The following is a 19,368-nucleotide window of genomic DNA, read 5'->3' as shown; positions in this document are numbered from 1 at the left end:
ATCCATAAAATCCTCCCCCAGCTACCCGAAACTGCCAAGAAAACCATAGTCCAGTCCCTTATTCTATCAAGGCTGGACTATGGGAATGCGCTTTATCTAGGAGCCCCCACCTCAGTCACCCGACAACTCCAGATTGCCCAAAATTCCGCAGCAAGGTTACTTACTGGTACCAGCCGCCGTACATCAGCTGCACCTTCATTAAGGACCCTGCACTGGCTCCCAATAAAGGAGCGGGTCCACTTCAAGACCCTCTGTCTGGTTCATAAAACTCTCTATGGGAAGGGCCCTCCCATTTTAAATGATATGGTCAGACCTTACAAACCATCCAGGGATCTTCGTTCAAACCAGCAAAACCTTCTAATAATCCCCAGGACCAACAGGGCCCGAACAGGGGGCCGACTCTTTTCGCGAAATGCGGCCAGGCTGTGGAATGCTCTTCCCTTACCACTCCGTCAAGAACCCAGCCTGCTCGCATTTCGCGAAAAGTTAAAATCAGCACTGTTCCCTAAGATATAGATAAGCTGGCCCTCTGTACTTTAGGTTTCTGATGTCTATTTCTTCTGTTTAATATCAAGCGCTGGGATGCTTCCGAGGAGCCATGCGCTATAGAAAAACCTTTACAATTACAATTACAATTACAATTGGAGAAAGGTTGTGCTAGACCCTTGGCTTATCCACTCCAAGTTCAGTAGAACTAACGTATTCAATCTTGATGTATTATATGTACCTCAATACCTTTTTAGTGGTATTCAGTTAATTACTCAATTATATTTATCTGATAAATCAAGAGCAATCTTGAATCCCAACCGCTGCACACCAATGTGAGATGTTGGCCTGGTATATGCTGTCCACTAATTAAAGTGGGCATCTTGTACCAGTCCAAACCACCCTTATTGATGATTAGGTTAAAGACCACCTTTGTAGAAAGCTATCCTAGTGGTAGCTGTGGAGAGCAGCATTGAGGCTGTCTCGAAAGAATGTATAGCAGCTTGTTTTACCAGATCAGAACCTCCAGAATAACCACATGAAAGGAGAACCAAACAAGAGATAAAATATAAGTATTTAACACTAAACCCTCTCTAGTGACCTCTATTTGAGATAAGAGCACAAGGTACACAATACTTAATCAATAGAACAACAGTAAATAGGAAATACACAGCGGTCTCTAGTGGGAGACCAAACCATACGCTAAAAAATGGTATAAGAAAATCGACTTCACTAGACACAGTGTCTAGAGCACGTATTGCTGGGACCCCAAGGAACCACCCAAAGGAGTGACACAGGCAGCCCACGGAGGATGGGTGAAGTGTGAGAACACAGAAGGGAGCTCTGTAAAACTCTATGGGAAAGTCGCAGTTGGAAAATTACAGTTTAAGGACATTTCAGAGAGGACTTAAAGCAAACCCTTTGGAACATAGAAGGTTCTATCGCCAACACCCTTGTGAGTACTGAGGTACCCGTCTTACCTATCCCAGGGTTGCCGGGTGCATAGGGGTAGAGTGGTGTTGGACACCTTTGTCATTTTCAATGGCGTGACTCAAAGAAGTGCTGCTACCGGGAAGATGAAAACTGTCATGTGGAATCCAAGCCTGGATCTGAGGTGAGAAGAATGTGAAAGCAGAGGGGACAGAGTGTGGGTTACTTCAAGGTGACCAGGGACTCGGTAGACAAATTCCCACCGATTGCGGGTGCTTCAGGTATGAAGATTGAATGCTTGACTCTGCAGCCACGGGGACCAGGAGTGGTCGACAACAACCAAAGTCCGAGGTGAGCTGTCCCACAAAGGATGTCGTTTGCTGAGGGGTCAGTGTCTGGATTGAAGCCTTGGCAAATGCAACCTGCATGGACAGAGTAAACAAGTCATGGTGAGGACCAGAAAGGTCCTGGAGACTCTCCAAGCTATGGGGAGTCAGGGCACGTCAGGAGCAACAAGGAAAGCCCAAGAGAAGATAAAGTTACTGTCACAGAGACCCACCGGCCAACGGACCAGGCATCGCAAAGGGACTTTGGGTTGAATCACAAAGCACATGCCCACGGAGCACTCCTGGAGTGGAGGAAGATATCTTGAGTGGAAATACTGTCCGGGCTCAGGACTACACATAGCTCAAAGCATAACCTCAAGGATCACCAAAAAGCATATGCTGCTGCAAAAGTACATGGTGCACAGGGGATCGGGTTACATGGTCCCCACAAGGGATACTGGTGTCAGGATTGCTGAGAGAGCAAATCAACCTCAGAGACACTCAGGATCCTAACTTCTGTGTTGTAGAAATCTTCGGAGTCATCAGGAGCTTGGGAGATGCATACCAGTCAGATGCGTTAAGGTGCCTGCTTCAGCAGGGGAGTACCTCCTATACTCCAAGGAAGATTCTTCTGTCGTCCAGCGTAGTGTAGATCATTTAAGTACCTGGTTTCTGCTTGTGTGTAGTCCAGGTAAAATCTACAGTCCTGTAGTCAGGGTTTCTAATTTATACCCAAGGAAGGGGTTGGAGAAGCTCTGGGTACCCACCATCTGGAGGGTCAAGACAGAGGGTTGGCTGCTCCCATTTTCTTTGTCCAGTTTCGTGCCAGAGCAGGAGCACATGGCTCCTGCAACCAATTTGAGCTGGACTATGCACAGGGACACCAAATTTGCCCCAGTGCAGACTTTCCGGCACACTCAGAGTGCATCCACCCAGCCCCAATACACTAAATCCTGTCTGGGAGGGGATCACACATCTCTGTGACAGGAAACCTATGGTTAAGCCTTCTCCTGCTCAACCTCAGGTCAGCTGCAGAAGGGCAGACTCGTGTCTGTGGCTGGGAGCATCCATTTTGTGATGCCCAGGTCAAGAAAGCTGGTCCAGGGTGTACCGGTGTTTTACATAAGTCCCTCTAAAAGGGTGGAATCATACCTCCCCCACCAGTTACTGGTGGGGAGGTATGATTCCAAGGTGTTTGACACCAAACACGACATGTTTTTAAGCAGCTGTTTTAAAGTTAGCATTTACCGCGAGGTTATAATGCACTTACGTATATGTGGTTTGGCTGCATCACAGTCAACCCCGGAGAATAGATTTCAAAGGCTACAGAAAGGCTCTGCTCATGCAGAGACACCCTTTCACCAAAACTCAGCACCCTGCCTTCAGGATTGATAATGCCTGCAACAGGGGTGACTGATAGGTTTATATGTGCAGTGATTTAGAATAGTTATAAGTAACCTATATATAAGTAAGGGGTGCATGCACCACCATACACAGGCTGCAGTAGCAGACCTGTGGTGTCAGTTTGAATGTTCTCTCAGGGGTGGCATAATACATGCTGCAGACCCTGGGAGGTCTATGGGGTACCTATACCCTGGATACATGGTGTACCATATACTAGGGACTGATAGGGGAACCCCAGTATTCTATTTGGAGTGTACCTAAAGTACATGCAATCAATTTAGAGGAGAAAGCAGCTAGACTGGGGTCCTGGATAACAGGATCCCTGTCAGTCTAAGTCGAAAAGAGTGACAAATCAGCAAAAAGTGGGGGTAACTATAACAAGAAGGTCCTACTCTCCTACAAGGAGAGACCACAAATGTCTCTAAATAAATCTACGCTTAACTTTTGGGTAGCTTGGTACAAACCAGTCAGGCTTAACTTAGAAGCAATGTGTAAAATATTTATGCAGCACTCAAGCAGTGCTGCCACCACTTGATGATAAAACAAGGTCAAAACATCATAAAAAAGGTTTAAATACAAAAAGGTAAAAAAAAGCTTTTCATCACTCATTCTTTAAGAAGTACAATCCTCTTCTTCAAATATTTTTCAAATGTTCAAAGCACACTGGATACAATTAATTATAGCAATACAGATTGATCCAGAAACAAGCTACTGTAAGAGGAAGACAGCAGATCTCTGTTGTTTGACATGTAATGCACCAAATATTGGACTTCATTTTATTTCCAGGGAGTGCAGTACAATGTTCAAAAGGAATGAGATGTAAAGGGGTTTGTGCTGAAACATTGCTACAAGGGCTTTTGAGAAGATTTGTGAAAAACAATCCACACATGGGGAATGCAGTTAAAAAGTGCAAAGTGTTAAGTTCAATGAACATCAAATAGCATCTGTGCTGTGGATTCCTAATCCGCAGTAGACATGACTCTTCAACTGTGGTTGTAGATAAAAGTGAGTGGCTCATCACTGCTGACTTGGGGGTGTCTTTCTTTGCTCATAATCTTTTATAATAGTTGAAAAACAGCGTTTTCACTCTGACTTTAGTTATGGCATCAATTCATTCAGTGTTATTGAATAGTTCAGGAGTTCACAAAATGGTTAACATAGGTTTATTTAACAAATAAGAGCCTGGGGGTAATTGTCATGTTATCCAATAATATACAGTCCTTAATAACTGCTTTTGAAAAACTCAGTTTCTAATTTGACCCAAACTGACAGCCATAACCGATTTCTATTCGATCTTCATGTTACACAGTAAGACCTTGGAGTAGCACACATTGATTGGGAATGCTTGAAGGATCACTAGTAATCTGCATAAGAAATAGTTCCCTCCCTTCCGGTACCCTCATCCCTTTGCCACTGTAAAAGATGTGTAGGATCACTGGCACAGTTCTTATGGCAGCAACCCCAAATTGTTTTTGAGCCATTGGAAGTCCAGACAGAGTCCATGGGTGATACACTGCATGTGATATGTCGAGGAGAGGGGTGTTTCAGTGAGGAAGAGAATGAACAAGTTGCCAATAGGGAAGAAAGGCCACAATGACAGTCCACAAATGTGAGATCAACAGGGGGGGGGGGGGACATCAAACTGAGAACAGTACCAGTTGGGAAGTGCACGTGCATGGTCAACAGCGCTGGGAAGAGAAATGCTACTGGGCAAATATATATTAGAAAGAGCTGAAGTCAAGATCTTCCTCCTCTGATGTGAGTGATGCTTCCTGTGAGGGGTTGTTGTAAGTGCCAGATACTAGAGAGGCACACACTCATCAGGGGCTGAAGATGTGGAGCTCCTGTTGCCCAGCAGAATTTTGTCTGTACCAACAAGTAAGGCAGCAATGCATTGAGAAGGGCCTTCTGGTTTGCCTGAAAAGCAGTAGCATCGTGGTGGTAGGGACTAGCAGCGGCCTGTGTAGGTAAGAGTGGCGGGGCCGGGTTGGGTGGTGTTTGACAGAAGACCACGAGAGAAAATGAAATAAATAATTAATTTTGCCTCTTCATTGTCTGTCGAAATCCCCCTTCGCCTGGCCCTACCTCCCCACAGATCTTACCTGCATGGGCTACTGCTGGTATGCACCCATAGTAGAGATGTATGTGTCCTGCTTACGCTCCATGACTCAAGGATGTTGCAGGTGGCCCCCAGCCAGTTAGCAACTTCGCTTGTGCCATTTTAGCAGGGTAGTCAAACATGTCTCTGCCTCATGACACCAGGGATTGTTCAAGTTCACTGGGCGCAGAGGGTAGGAGCCTCCTATAGCAGCCGAGGTGTCCTTATTGGGACTGAGACACCTACAGACTGCCTCTAGGGTGCCCAACATGGTCTACATCTACATATGCACCATATGTACCATCTAGACTCCTACTGCACTACATTGGGATTCAAATTGGGGGTGCAAGCCTGGGGGTGGGATGGAAGGTGTTGATTGTTGGTTGATGGTGGATCCCTTGGAGACTCCACAATGCTGTTGACCCCTCCTATAACTAGAGAGGGTGCTCTGAAGGAGTACATGATTTGCTGTAAGGCCTCTTGGTCAAGGTTTGGCAGGTTGTCATTGTCATTCAGCTCATCATCCCAGGCAGGCAGCTGGTCATGAGGTGGAGGTACATCATCTGGTGTTTTATATTACATGCTTACATGACTGATCTGAATGACAATCTTACTTGCTAATATTTGACTTTCTACACAACATTGATTTAATGTTGATTACACAGAGGTATATAATCCAAGGTGCACTGTAGTTTCCTTTCAAGTAGCAGTATCTCTGCATATTTCGAAAGACTGTGTGACAAGGCTGACTTTTTTCTCATTACACATATTGCAACACAGTTACACAGGTCTCGAGGCATATCATTCCTGGATATATATGAAGAAGTCAGATTCACCTCTGCCAAGATGGTTTGCAGTCTTTTCCTGATACCGATGCTGATTGTGTTTTGACGTATTGACACCACCATTGGTCACACCCCAGCTAATTCCCAGGCTGCCTGTATTCCCTGTGGCCAGTATTCTGGCCACTGCTTCCCTACAAGTGTTGTTGGACTGGTCATGAACTAGTTATGATCCTGCCGTCTGACTTTAAAACTCTACACTTTTGCACTGTGCCTTGTTGCTGCCTTGCCTGCAAATTGTGTATCCATGTCACCAAATGTTGATTCTGTAGCACAGATCTTGCAGAACTCTAGACACCAAACAACCTTCTTACATTGCAGGAATGCGTGAGGGCATGTACTTACCATGTATTCCGAATTTGCAACTTCTAATTTGATTTGTTTGCATTCACATTTGGCTTCATCTTTGTGGACAGTGGGAACTGTGTACCAAATCTGAGGGGATGGGCCATGTCACACTAGGTAGGTTGCTTTGACGGACACCATATCTGCATAGTATGACACATTGTTTGACTCAGGCCCCCTAACTTGTATGTGCACATGCCCCCTCAGGCACTCCTCACTTTGTGACAGTGACTACATTTAATGTCACACAGTGATGCAACCCAGATCATACTTTGGCTTTCATGTGTCTACAACACCATCATTATATGTGATTATATCCAATGGATTGACATGGCTAGCAGTTTTTGAGGTTATGGGTCAATCTGTACCCCACATGGTAGTAGTGCTGAAATTGATGACACGCATCTACCCAGTTTTGCAACATTACTGGGCACATCCACCTCCGTTTCTAACCCTCACTGACTCCTGCCCTTTGCCGTGGCAGACTAGTTTTTCATGTCAATTGAGAGATCCCTATTTCACATCCTCATACTGAGACAAAGGTTGTGTTTTGAGACAATTTCTCTTCAGAACCCCGCTGGCACATGCTTCATCTTCAAAAGGACCACATCACATGTAGGATGTTGGACCCCAATGGGCTCTTCTCTGTCATCCCTACCCAGCTGCAATGCACATATGACAAAGTCAGACACAGCAGTGCATGTGTATTAGGCCACCTTGCCAAACAGATATCCATTCTGACCTCCGTGCTATGCAATGTCTCCCTATTCAGACACAGTGGCGGTTCAAGTTACTCAACCAGCACTTACAATGCACTGCACAGCCAGTGCACCACCAGGGCCACATATCACCTTTGGTTTTAACATACATGGTCCTCTAGTGTGCATCACTTGTATTAACTCTGGTACAGGGAGATTTGGAACGTGGTGTGAGATCTGATGGCCCCTAACATGGAAACTGACACCTGTGTTGTCTCACCCCACATGTCAGGCAGCTGTGATAATGTAAATGTGTCTCTTGGCATGTTGCTATGTGTTGATACTTCACATGCCCCACACCCGACCCCACTCTCATGTATGCTGCTTCTCCTCTAACAATCCCAAGCCATCTTTTTCTTTACAGTGCAGATTTATGTGCATGGACCCATGTAATACACAGCGACTTCATAGTGCAAGGTGGCCTGCATTACCTCCATTACATTGTGTATGGTTCAAGGGGCTTATGTACAAGCTCATTGCTTCACTGGTGCATCATATTTTGTGACACACTGGCCATGCACAGTGCAGACCCATATCTATGATGCCGCGCAAAGCCACTTTGAGTGGCTTCTCATGGCCTCGAAATTATGGAATGAGGCAAGGTAGCACAAGTCAGGGGTGTGTACTATGGGCGTTGCTGTTGGGTTTTGATGCATTTCCAGATTAAAACGATATGTACACCTGGGAATTTGTCAAAAGCCTATGCCTCCCCAGGGGTGGGGTAATGGTGCTTTTTGTGACAGAGAGTGTCCTTTTCTGCACAAATTCAATCTGATTTCAACATAGGCACACTTGCACCATTGTGCAAGGGTGCTTTCGTTCCCGCTAGGCAACTAATTGTGCACCAGCACAGTGTCAGAGAACAAATATGCTTCATATCTCATAGATACTGTGAATTCCTGCCCTCTTCTTTTGACACTGGGCCGCTCAGTAAATTGTCATGTCGTGGCTCAAATTGCAGTTTGTGTGCCACTCATTTGTGCAATCAATTAGACATACCACTTTGCAAAGTTGGACCTAGGACTGGTGCTGCACCTCACAAATGCACCTCACACATGGAATTGAGAAACATGACAGCATTGCACAGAGCTGTGCAACATGTAGGTGGGCAGCGTGAGTGATATTTCTGAGCTTTTTAACAGGACATGATCCAGCTTCCTGCCATTTGCACTGCGCACAGGGCAGTGTAGGGAAATAGTAGTATATGAGAAGCATTAGCCTCTCCAATAAAAACCCTCTTTTGGATAATGGATGTGCTTGCTGGAGTATGAGGAGTGACTATCCTCTGCTTTCAAATCTGTCTCTTGATTACCAACCATGAATAATAGGGCGTGTGCAGGGACTGGCCTCTCCAATGAGACCACTCTCTTGCTAAACAGGTGTAAATAGTAAAGTGTGTCATGGGACTGGCCTTTCCTTTCAGACCTGTCTCTCAGATAACAGGTGTGCATAGTAGTTGTGGGGAGGGACTGGTCTCTCATTTCAGCTTCTCTCTCAGATTACGGGTGTGTGTAGTTGGGTGTGTTGACAGAGTAAACTCTCCTCTGAGACCTTGCAATTAAAAAAGAGTAGAATTGGCCATAACTGACTGCACAGGCATTTTGAAAATGTAAATGTGTTTTGATTTATATAGCGCACTTTAACCCAGGGGTCCCAAGGCGCTTGCTTAGGGAACCCGTCCTGGTATTCCCCTGTGAGATATCCCGGCCGGGTATCCACAAGGTGAAAGCCAGGCATCCCGCCGTGAGGGGCCGTAGTGGAGATTAAGCAAGCTATTGCCCAGAGTCGCAGAGTGTGACCCCGTGAGTCGAGTAGGCACCGGAGCGAGAATTGTCGACTTTGTGGAATTTTTGAGCCCGAGACCTGCCGAGGCAGGGAATCGAACCCTGGTCCACGGCCGATCTCAGCTTCCAGGTCTGCCGCCTCTAACCACTGAGCCACGCTTCTCCACAAAATGTTAATATGTATGCAATAGCACTCAGCCTTCTAATGGTCCTACTGCTCCAAAACCATAAACCAAAGTGAAAAACAATATATAAAGTAGCGCTTAGGAAGTCCAATGTTTTTACTGAAAGTTCACTTGATCACATATTAATCTAGATTATTCAAACATATTAATTGTTCTTATAGCTCCAATATAACACAAGAACCATTATGGGATATTCCCAAAAAGATTGTCTTTATACTTCACAATATCAGTGTTGTGTTGTGTTTGCCTTGTCAAAGCGCCAGGACGCCCCTTCGCTGGGGCAGCTGTGCGCGGTATAAGTAAAAATAAATTAACATAACATAACATATCAAACTGCAGCCCAGCCAACGCATTTCATCCTGACAAGGGAATTCATCAGGGTTTAGAGATTTCCTAGTGTTTTCTTGTTGGCAAGTGTAAGGCACACATAAGATGAGAAGGCTAAATAGTGGTATGACTGAAGGTTCATAAAAAAATCCTTGTTGATTATTCCTGGATAATTGTAAACCTGAGACAGTAGAAGGCTGAACATCTGTATCCCTGGTGGGATGTGCCAGGTTAAGCAGAAAGATGTGTTGTACCATCCACGCAGTCTTGTCATCAGAAAGGTGTGTTGATGGAGTAAACTCTCCTTTGAGACTTGCAGCAAGATTCATGAAGGAAAAATTGGCTCGTAAAGGGCCAGATTCTGCGAATCTGGCCCTTTGCGAGCGCTTTTATTGCATTTGGGATTTATCATCCCAAATGCAATATTCGCAAAATCTGAAATTGCTAAATTGCGAAGATTTGCATTTAAGGAATCTCTATTTGAGATTCCTTAAATGCAATTCATGAACCATTTTAGAATTGCGAATTCGCAATTGTTGGCCGCTATTTACCGCGAAGTCTGACTTTGTGGTAAATAGTGAAAACTTCGAAAAATGCTCTTTAGTGCATTTTTCTAAGTTGGATGTTACACACACATATGTCCTTTGGACATGTGTGTGCGCAACACCAGTGTAAATCACCATTTCAGGGGTGCTACGGGGTGTCCTTTGGACACCCTGGCACCCTTGAAATCATTTCCTTATTTGCGATTCGCTGATTGCTAATCGCAAATAAGGATTGACTCCCAAATCATTCCTATGGGCCTTAGGGCTTTTGGATCACCCTTTTTTCTTAGGCCTCGCTGGTTGTATCACCCGGAGCTGAGATGGATGAACCTTTTTTAGCAAAATTTTGTGAAGATTCGTTAAATGAGGGCAGTCATTAGCATACCAATAAATGCTCCATCTTTCAAAAAACAGGCCTAGCCATAGCTACCGATATAAAAAGATGAATTCCTACAGTTTTGTTAATTTGAAATTATATGCGTCCAAACTCCTGTGGGACATGTGCAGCAAGAGGTTTGACGCACAGCTCTCTATGTACATTATAAAGGGTCTCATTTTAAGTAAGGCAAACCTACTGCATTTGTCAAAGGGCCAGGACAACAAAATATGAAAAGAGGTGGGCCTATTTGCTTTTTCACAAGGTCTACACATCAACATATAGAAAGCAGATCTATTTGCTTTGTAAAAACGTCAGCAATAACTGTAATCAAATATAATTTTGCCTATTAAAACGTATATTAATGGTGATTGTCACAAATTATTTTCAATAAAACATCCCAAAACAGCATTAAAACATTTTAAGACCTCTAACTCTAGCCACAGAACCAACCACAAGGAGTCCCTGCACTCCAGCTAAAGAGCATAGAGTTCCAATATGGAGTTTAAAAAAAAAATAAGTTGGTAGGCTCGCCAAGGTTAATTAATTCAATGACCCAGGATACTTATTGTGTTTTTTATTAAAGTTGCTGGGGGGCTGCTTGTCTCCCTGCAGCTCTCCACAGCATTCCAAAAATGCTTAATGATATTTCTGCCCTTTCTAGACGCTCAACCCGTATTCAAAAATATAAATACAAGCCCTTGCACTGCATTTTGGGATGCTCCTTGCTTAGAGCAGTGAATAATACAATGAGTCTATCCTGTCACCCATTCATTTTTCTTTTTGTTTCATATTTTAATTTTATAAATGTTGCAGTGCCTACTCAGGAACCCCACAAAGTGCCAACTGTTGAGGGCAATTCGGAAGCCCTAAGGCCCTCACAGTTCCACCAGCTCTTCTGCCAGCACCCATACTCACTGCTGGTGGTAGAAAACAATGTTTTAACATGCCTAGTTGTTGATCAAATCAAATTATATGATTTGCCTAGTTGTTTGGGACCACTGCAGATGTCTCAGGGACCCACGACCCCTGTGGCTTTCCAGCCAGCACCCATATTGTGTGCCAGCAGAATCAGCACATCAGCACCCACAACATGGCCAGGAATTGGGGGCCACAGGGGGTGCTCCAAAGCCCCCTGACCCTTGCTGGGTTCCCACCCCATGCCCATTCAGTGCAGCAGGAGCTGCCCAGTACCCATCAGGTAGGTGCAAATTTGTGTTCCCTGTCAGGGAGAACTTTGACAGGGAGTAAAATTAATATTTCCTGCCCACATTCTCCCGGCTAGATAATAAAACTTTCCCAGATACTGGGGTCCCAGAGACTCTGCTTTGATCAGGCCCGAGACATGGGGTCCCCATGACGAGTCTAAAGTTTAGGGAGGGAGCAGCATGTCCAATCACCATAAATAGGGAATTGGCCCTGAGGAGATGAAGTTCCTTGGGCCTCCAAAAAGGCTTGTGAAGTGGGGCGATCTTTCCCCTTCCCTAATAAAAAGTATATTGCCCACCCTCTTGCCCTGGTCCACACCGAGGGAATTACTTTTTGAAAACTTTATCAGGACTTGAGTGCTAATAAATACAAAAATTACATTTTTGGCCCTGGGTGTTCCTCTGGGACTAACCCACCGGGCCTATGAAGGCAGATTATCCCTACCCTGCCCCTATATGTTTAAAAAAAAAATTAAGGATAGGGGTCTGAGTCACCAATCCTAAAATGGCTGCCTCCACATCTTTATTGGTGCCTTTTGACACTATTTTTTCTTAAATATTGTAAAATTCATATATCTAGTTCCTTTTATTAGTTCTTTGGTGCCATTTTTGGTATTACATTATTCCCTATTTTTATTGTGTGGTGCTTTTGACCTTTTAGCTGTTTTGGTATTTCTAAATGTTTTCTATCTTCGCTAAGCCTGTTTGTTCTGTGCCACAGATACAAGTAGTTGAGCTCAGGATTAAATTACTGAACCTTTAACCAGGCCTAACCAGATGGTGAACTTTTTATGCTTGTGGTGGACTACCATCTACAACAATTAACAATTAATTTTCTCACAATTATATGTATTGTTCCCCAGATTTGGAATGCTTTTCCCCCAGTGGGGGTGAATATACAGATCGGTAAAATGAATGAGCAGTTGAAGCAATTTAGGAAACTAAATAATAGATGGGGACTGATATGTGATACTGGTTTGCTTCTAAAATATTTTGATAATATTTTATTTTAATATATGTTTATAAAGCACAAGCTAATGCTCGATGGACTCTAGGCACTACTGACTAAAGATCAGAAGATTATGAAATGTAGAAGAATTAAGAAAAAAAGACCTGACTCAACTAGCATACCGTATTTGCAGAATAAAGAGCTACGTTTGGAGGGCTTTTCTAAATGAAATCCAGTGAAGAGAGAAGAGAGCTTGTTTGATGGACTGCTGTCTCTAGGTTTTTAACAGGAGTCGAGCAGCAACGGTCTGTAGAAGCTGAAGCCTGGCAAGTAGACCTTTCTGTAAACACACAAAAAGGACATTACAATAATCCAGGGTAGAACGGATGAGAGCTGCAACAACCGTTTTCTGAAGAGCCTGAGTGGAAACATTTTTCTAAACATTTTTAGTGCACAAAAAGTAGATGAAGTGATGGCAATAACTCAATATTTGGAAGATAAGGCTTTATCAAACATTACTCCTAGAATGTTAGATTTTATTGCTGGAGAAAGAAGATTCTCAAGTTCCCAAAAGATCAAAAAACCAAAACCTCAGTCGTCCCTGAGTTCAGTCAGTGATTCATAAATCGTTATTCAGCTATATTCCAATCCATGAAAGAATGCATCATAAAAAAGCAATTCTTATTAAAAACACAATGAAGTTGATAAAATTACAAATATCAAATAAAATTCCCTGAGTAAGAGGAATAATTTACAAATTTCCAGATGACAATCACTTTTCATGTAATTAATATGTAGGCATATAGGCACAACGGTGTTTCAACTAGAGATGGTAGAAGAACAAAAAGGGAACAACTACGTGCATAATACTTATTATTATATTTATTATTATTATATTTGGGTTTGTAAAGCGCGCAGATACCCAGGGGTTTCCCGGCGCTGACAGAGGAAAAGAAGCAGGGAGACAGAAAAATGGGAGAGGATTAAGCAGAGAACAGCCAGGTTTTCAGGCCTTTCCTGAATTTCAGGTAGCAGGTTTCAAAGCGCAAAGAGATGGGGAGTGTGTTCCAGAGTGATGGCACCAGATAGGAAAAGGAGCGACCACCAACTCTGGTGCGTTTGAAACGGGGCACGGAGACGGTGCCAAGAGAGGAGGATCTGAGGGTGCGTGCTGGACAGTACGGTTGAACCAAAATGGAGAGATAGGGGGGGGAGTTGGCTGTTTTTATCCGGTGCATATAGCAGAGGGCTTTGAATTTCGCTCTTGATTCGATGCGCAGCCAATGAAGGCTGCGCAGGGAAACGGTGGCAGAGGCAGTTTTGGGCAGGTTGCAGAGCAGTCGGGCTGCCATATTTTGCACCACCTGCAATTTACGTGTTACCTCCTTGCTTGCCCCAAGGAGGAGTACGTTACCGTAGTCTAACCTGGAGGTTACTAAGGCCTGGACCACAGTTCTTTGAGTGTCTGGCGGAAGCATCCATGCTATTTTTCTCAGCCACCGCATGATGTTTGTACAGGTGGCTGAGACTTTCACAACATGCTGCTTCATGGACAGTTGGTCGTCAAATGTAACTCCCAGGTTGCGAGCCTTGGTAGATGGAACTGGCAGGGGACCCATTTGCTGAGGCCAGTGCTTAGGGCCCCAGAGAGTGGTGTCAGGACCGAATAGAAGGAGTTCGGTTTTATCGCCGTTTAGTTTTAGTTTATTGGTCTGCATCCAGTTGGCAATATTGGTGAGCCCAGATCGGAGAGATGAAATGGGGGCGTGTTTATTGGAGGAGAGGGAAAAGATGATTTGGGTGTCGTCCGCATATGAAAAAATAGAAAGACCAGATTGTTCTGCCAGAGAGGCGAGAGGACTAACATAGATATTGAAAAAAAGAGGACTTAAGATAGAACCTTGGGGTACACCGTGGGGGGAGGGGAGGGCAGTGGAGGAAGAAGTGGAGGAAAAGACCTGAAAAGTGCGTGCGGACAGAAAACTGGCGATCCAGGCCAGGGCAGTGCCATGGATACCGGCGGCCTTTAGGGTGGATAGGAGGATGTCATGGGAGACGGTATCGAACGCGGCGCTTAAGTCCAACAGGATAAGCGCCACCGTCTCCCCTCTATCCACCTGCCGTTTGATAGTCTCTGTGACACCCAAGAGGGTGGATTCGGTGGAGAATCCAGCCCTGAAGCCAGACTGGGAAGGATGTAAAAATTTCGTGGCCTCGATGTGAGAGGAGGAGAGACAGAGGTTAATGTGTTTTTCTAATACCTTGGACAGGCAAGGGAGTAGGGATATGGGATAGGAATATGGGACGGATATTAGAGGGGTTATTGGGATCGGCGTTAGTTTTTTTGAGAAGGGGAACCACCATGGCGTGTTTCCAAGCTGCAGGAACAATGGCTTCCGACAGAGATGCTTTCAAGATAGGTTAGGATAGGTAAAAGAGCGGGAGTGTGAAGGGTGCTTAGAATTTGAGGGGGCATGGCATCAAGTGGGGAGCCAGATTTAATTTTGGCCATGAGTTTAAAGAAAAGTTCTATAGAGATCGGGTCCCATTTGTCAATGGAAGTGTGAGGGGCAAGAATAGTAGTATCCTGGGGGAAGATAGTGTGCGAATCTGTACTGGGGGAGTTGTCCAAGGCTCGTGGGGAGGCCTCAAACCAGCGTAAATGCGGTCTATTTTCTCCGTAAAAAATTTAGCAAGTGTATTGCATTGGACTGTGTCCAAACAGGGGGCTTTTGGCGAGCTTGATTGTCCAGAAAGTTCTTGGACTGCTCTAAAAAGAGCTTTTGGGCGGTTTTGGGCTGATAGAAGTGAGGTGTTTACATAGTTTGCCCTGGCAGATTTGCACAGGAAGTGGTAGTAACGAAGCTCCGTTTTATAAATTTCTTTATCGTTGAGGGAATACTCAGATCTCCATGGGCGTTCGAGTTTTTTGCACTTAGATTTGGCGCATTTGAGTTGGTCATTAAACCAGGGGGCAGGGGGATGGGTAAAGTTTTGTTTTCCTTTTCCAGCAGGGAGACTGATGTCAATGGCTGAGGACAGCCATGTGTTAATTAAACTTTCATCTTTGGTAGTGATATTGTTGGGTAGAGAGGGTAGAGTTGAGACAAGCTGGTGATTCAGTTGTGGCAGATTAAGTTTTTTCCAGTTTCTATTCGGTCTGAGGGTCTGAATGTGAACTGGTAGACCGACAATGGCACTAGTCATGATGTTAAATTTGACAATGTAGTGGTCGGACCAGATAATAGGTTTGGGAGGGAGGCAGGTGATGACGTCAAGGTTCGAAAAGATGGGGTCAAGTAGATTACCTGCCTTGTGTGTAGGGCCAGTGTTGTGAAGATGTAGATTAAGAGCGGCCAAGTCTTAAAGAAGGTGTATACAAATGGGGCAGAGTGTGTTGTTAAAGTGGATGTTAAGATCGCCAAGGAGAAGAAAATTTGAGGTTTCCATCAGTAAAGGAGCTAAATTTTCCGATAGAGAAGAAGCCCATGCGCCAGCAGCGCCCGGGGGACGATAGAGTAGAACGCCTGACAAGGTGTAGTTAGGGTTCAGTAATAGTTTGAAGCAACCAGCTTCGCAATTAGTTATGGCAAGTCCTCCCACTTACATGAGTAAGTCCGTTTGTATATGATGGCAATGCCACCTCCCTCCTTGCCCGGTCTATTACGGCTAACATAGGTGTAGTTGTTAGGGAGGGCTGTGGCAATGTCAGGTCCCGTGCAGTCGTTCAGCCAGGTTTCTGTCAAGAACAGGGCCGCCGGACTGTCGGAAACCAAGAGATCGAAGATGTCCCTCTTATGCTTAGGCAGGGACCTGCAGTTCAAACTCAGAAAAGTAAAATCGGTGGAATGGTGTGTGGGGGACGGGATGACTTGACGGGGGGGTTCCAAAATATAGAGCTGGGGATATGGGTAGGTGAGGGTACTGAGGTTAAAGCCAGGGTGCAAACCTGGCATGATTTAGGGGCGTCCATGTTCCGTAGGCAGGGGCATGTGTTGTTAATAGGGGGACGGAGAGATCGCAATACATGGCTAGAGTAGTAGAGCCTGGGTTTAGTGGGGTGTGGAGCAGGGGGGGTGGCCCCTGGTCCCGTCTGGTCGCGGACGGGCGCAGACGGGCTTAACTTAGGCGCAACTTTGGCGCGAAGTCGGCTCCCCCGCTGCGCCCGTCCGCTGCGCCTCCGCCACTCCCCCATGTTAAATAGTCCACTGTAGAGGGTGGCTAGTCCAATCACCTGCCCCGTAGTGCTAAGGGCGGAAGTGCCGCTTCCAGGAACTCGCCGCTCTAACGGCACAAAAGCCGAGGCGGATCGAGTCCGAGCGGGATAAAGAGCACAAACAAGGTAATCTATTAATCAGATTTCAAAGTAAAAACACAGTATACAGTTTTAAAATATCAGCTTTCAGGGAGCGAAGTTAGCGTGGCAGCCTGCGCTGCTTCTCAATCTCTAGATGTGCCCGGTCACGATCACGTGACTTAAATAGCCAATGGGAAGCCAAGAGGCGAGGGCGGCTAGACCAATCACCTGCCCCGTAGTGCTAAGGACAGAAGTGCCGCTTCCAGGAACTCGCCGCTCTAACGGCACAAAAGCTGAGGCGGATCGAGTCCAAGTGGAATAAAGAGCACAAACAAGGTAATCTATTAATCAGATTTCAAAGTAAAAACACAGTACACAGTTTTAAAATATCAGCTTTCAGGGAGCGAAGTTAGCGTGGCAGCCTGCGCTGCTTCTCAATCTCTAGATGTGCCCGGTCACGATCACGTGACTTAAATAGCCAATGGGAAGCCAAGAGGCGAAGGCGGCTAGTCCAATCACCTGCCCCGTAGTGCTAAGGGCAGAAGTGCCGCTTCCAGGAACTCGCCGCTCTAACGGCACAAAAGCCGAGGCGGATCGAGTCCGAGCGGGATAAAGAGCACAAACAAGGTAATCTATTAATCAGATTTCAAAGTAAAAACACAGTATACAGTTTTAAAATATCAGCTTTCAGGGTACTTATTGGCAACAGTTCCAAATTTCTCATTAGCCACTATGCTAAGCAATCCCACACTAAGGGATCTTAAATCCACTGCAAAAGTTATAATACAAACACTGGAATCATTTTACAACAATATTCTGTAGCCGAACTTCAGATGAAATGTATTCATAGGCCATTAAGCAAATTAATTCATCTTTTAAAAGCTGAAGGTAGTGCAAAGCAGCCTGGCATTTTCTTATGGTTAGGAATTTTTAGAGTGGTGTTAAAAAAACAAGTCTTTGGTTAATATAAAGTTTAGAAAAAAACATAAAATGTAACATTCTCTGTGCTGATTTTAAGTCACATGGACATGCATTCAATTTGGCATCAGAATATACTTTACGCAGGTATGAAACAAACAGATAAGAGGTTCCTAACCTGAACCTTATAGTACATTTGAGTATGGCTAAAATAAAAAGAGATATAAGGCTCAGTACCTAGGAAACAAACTAGAAGTGAGCGATCAATAACCCCTTTTTTGCCAACTCCCGAGTATCTCTTTTCAGATAGGAGTGAGCCAGAAATTCTTTCTTCACATTGGCCCTTGATATTTTGGCAATATTTCCTGGGTTGCCGAAACAGTTCGACAAACTCAAATTCTTCTACTGGGCTATAACATAAGAAATCAAAGGGAGTTTGTTCATCCACTTTAATTTTAGGCAATCTGTAATAACAGCGCATTTCAAAACAGTTTCTTCCCTTACCCAAATGTTATACCACAATAATAGAGGCGCTAGTTGGATGCGAAAGGACAGCTTGATCACGCCATGCTCGCTGTGACAAATTGCGGCGGCAGTGATTTTTGGAACAGTCAACAAATGTATCAAAAACATGTTTTCGGCTCACTGTAGGCCTCAGGTATTATGAAAGCCCCAGACTCCAGCTCCATACAAGTAGCCGCGCACGTACTTGCCTTATGGATTTCGATAATTGCTCCTATTGGGTGCAAGCCTAGTTTTTTAGCAAATCTAAAAATGACCTCCAGATTTTGGTTAAAGCCCCTAGTCCCTTTCTCTATTAAGTGAAGCAAAGTGCTTTTTGAATCAAAAATAATTCCTAAATAAGGAGAGGTGGGTACATAAAGCCACCTATAAAACATGTCTTTAAGGTTGTTGGAGATTTGTCCACCACCATGATATGGGATTTGGCTACATTGGTCCTCAGGTCAAGGTCATTCATAAAATTATTAAAACTAGTTAAAAGCCTTTGCAACCCCACCCCAATTCTGGACATTAAAACACAATCATCTGCATATAATAATGCTGGTAACAACCGTCGGCATATCTGGGGAACATCCACATTCCCATTAATAATATAGCTTTCTAAATCATTCATATACAGACAGAATAAAAATGGTGCAAGTACGCAGCCCTGGTGAACCCCACGGCTCATTTTAATTGGGGCAGTGAGTTCCCCACCTGTTATATAGTGAACCCTCCCTGTGACAATCCGATGCATAGCTGCTATGAAATACACAATAGCTGGCTCAATGCCCATTACCAGCATCATCTCCCAAAGCTTCCCTCTCTGCACCCAGTCAAAGGCAGACGTCAAGTCCATGAACCCTAAATAGAGGGATTCAGGCTTTGCTTTAATGTATTTCCTTGTGACCAGATGCAGGTGGAGGCACTGTTCTTCAGTGCCCAGGCATCTCCTGAAGCCATTTTGGATATCTAAAAACTTACTGTTTTCTGTTACCTAGACATCCAACCTTTCAAAAATTACTCTGCCCATGATCTTACAGGTGCAGACAAGTAAAGATATTGGCCAGTAACACCTTTTTTAGAGAT

This window comes from Lissotriton vulgaris, chromosome 6 (assembly GCF_964263255.1).
Source record: "Lissotriton vulgaris chromosome 6, aLisVul1.2, whole genome shotgun sequence".
Taxonomy (NCBI): Eukaryota; Metazoa; Chordata; class Amphibia; order Caudata; family Salamandridae; genus Lissotriton; species Lissotriton vulgaris.
Note: the sequence above shows the minus strand (reverse complement) of the source record.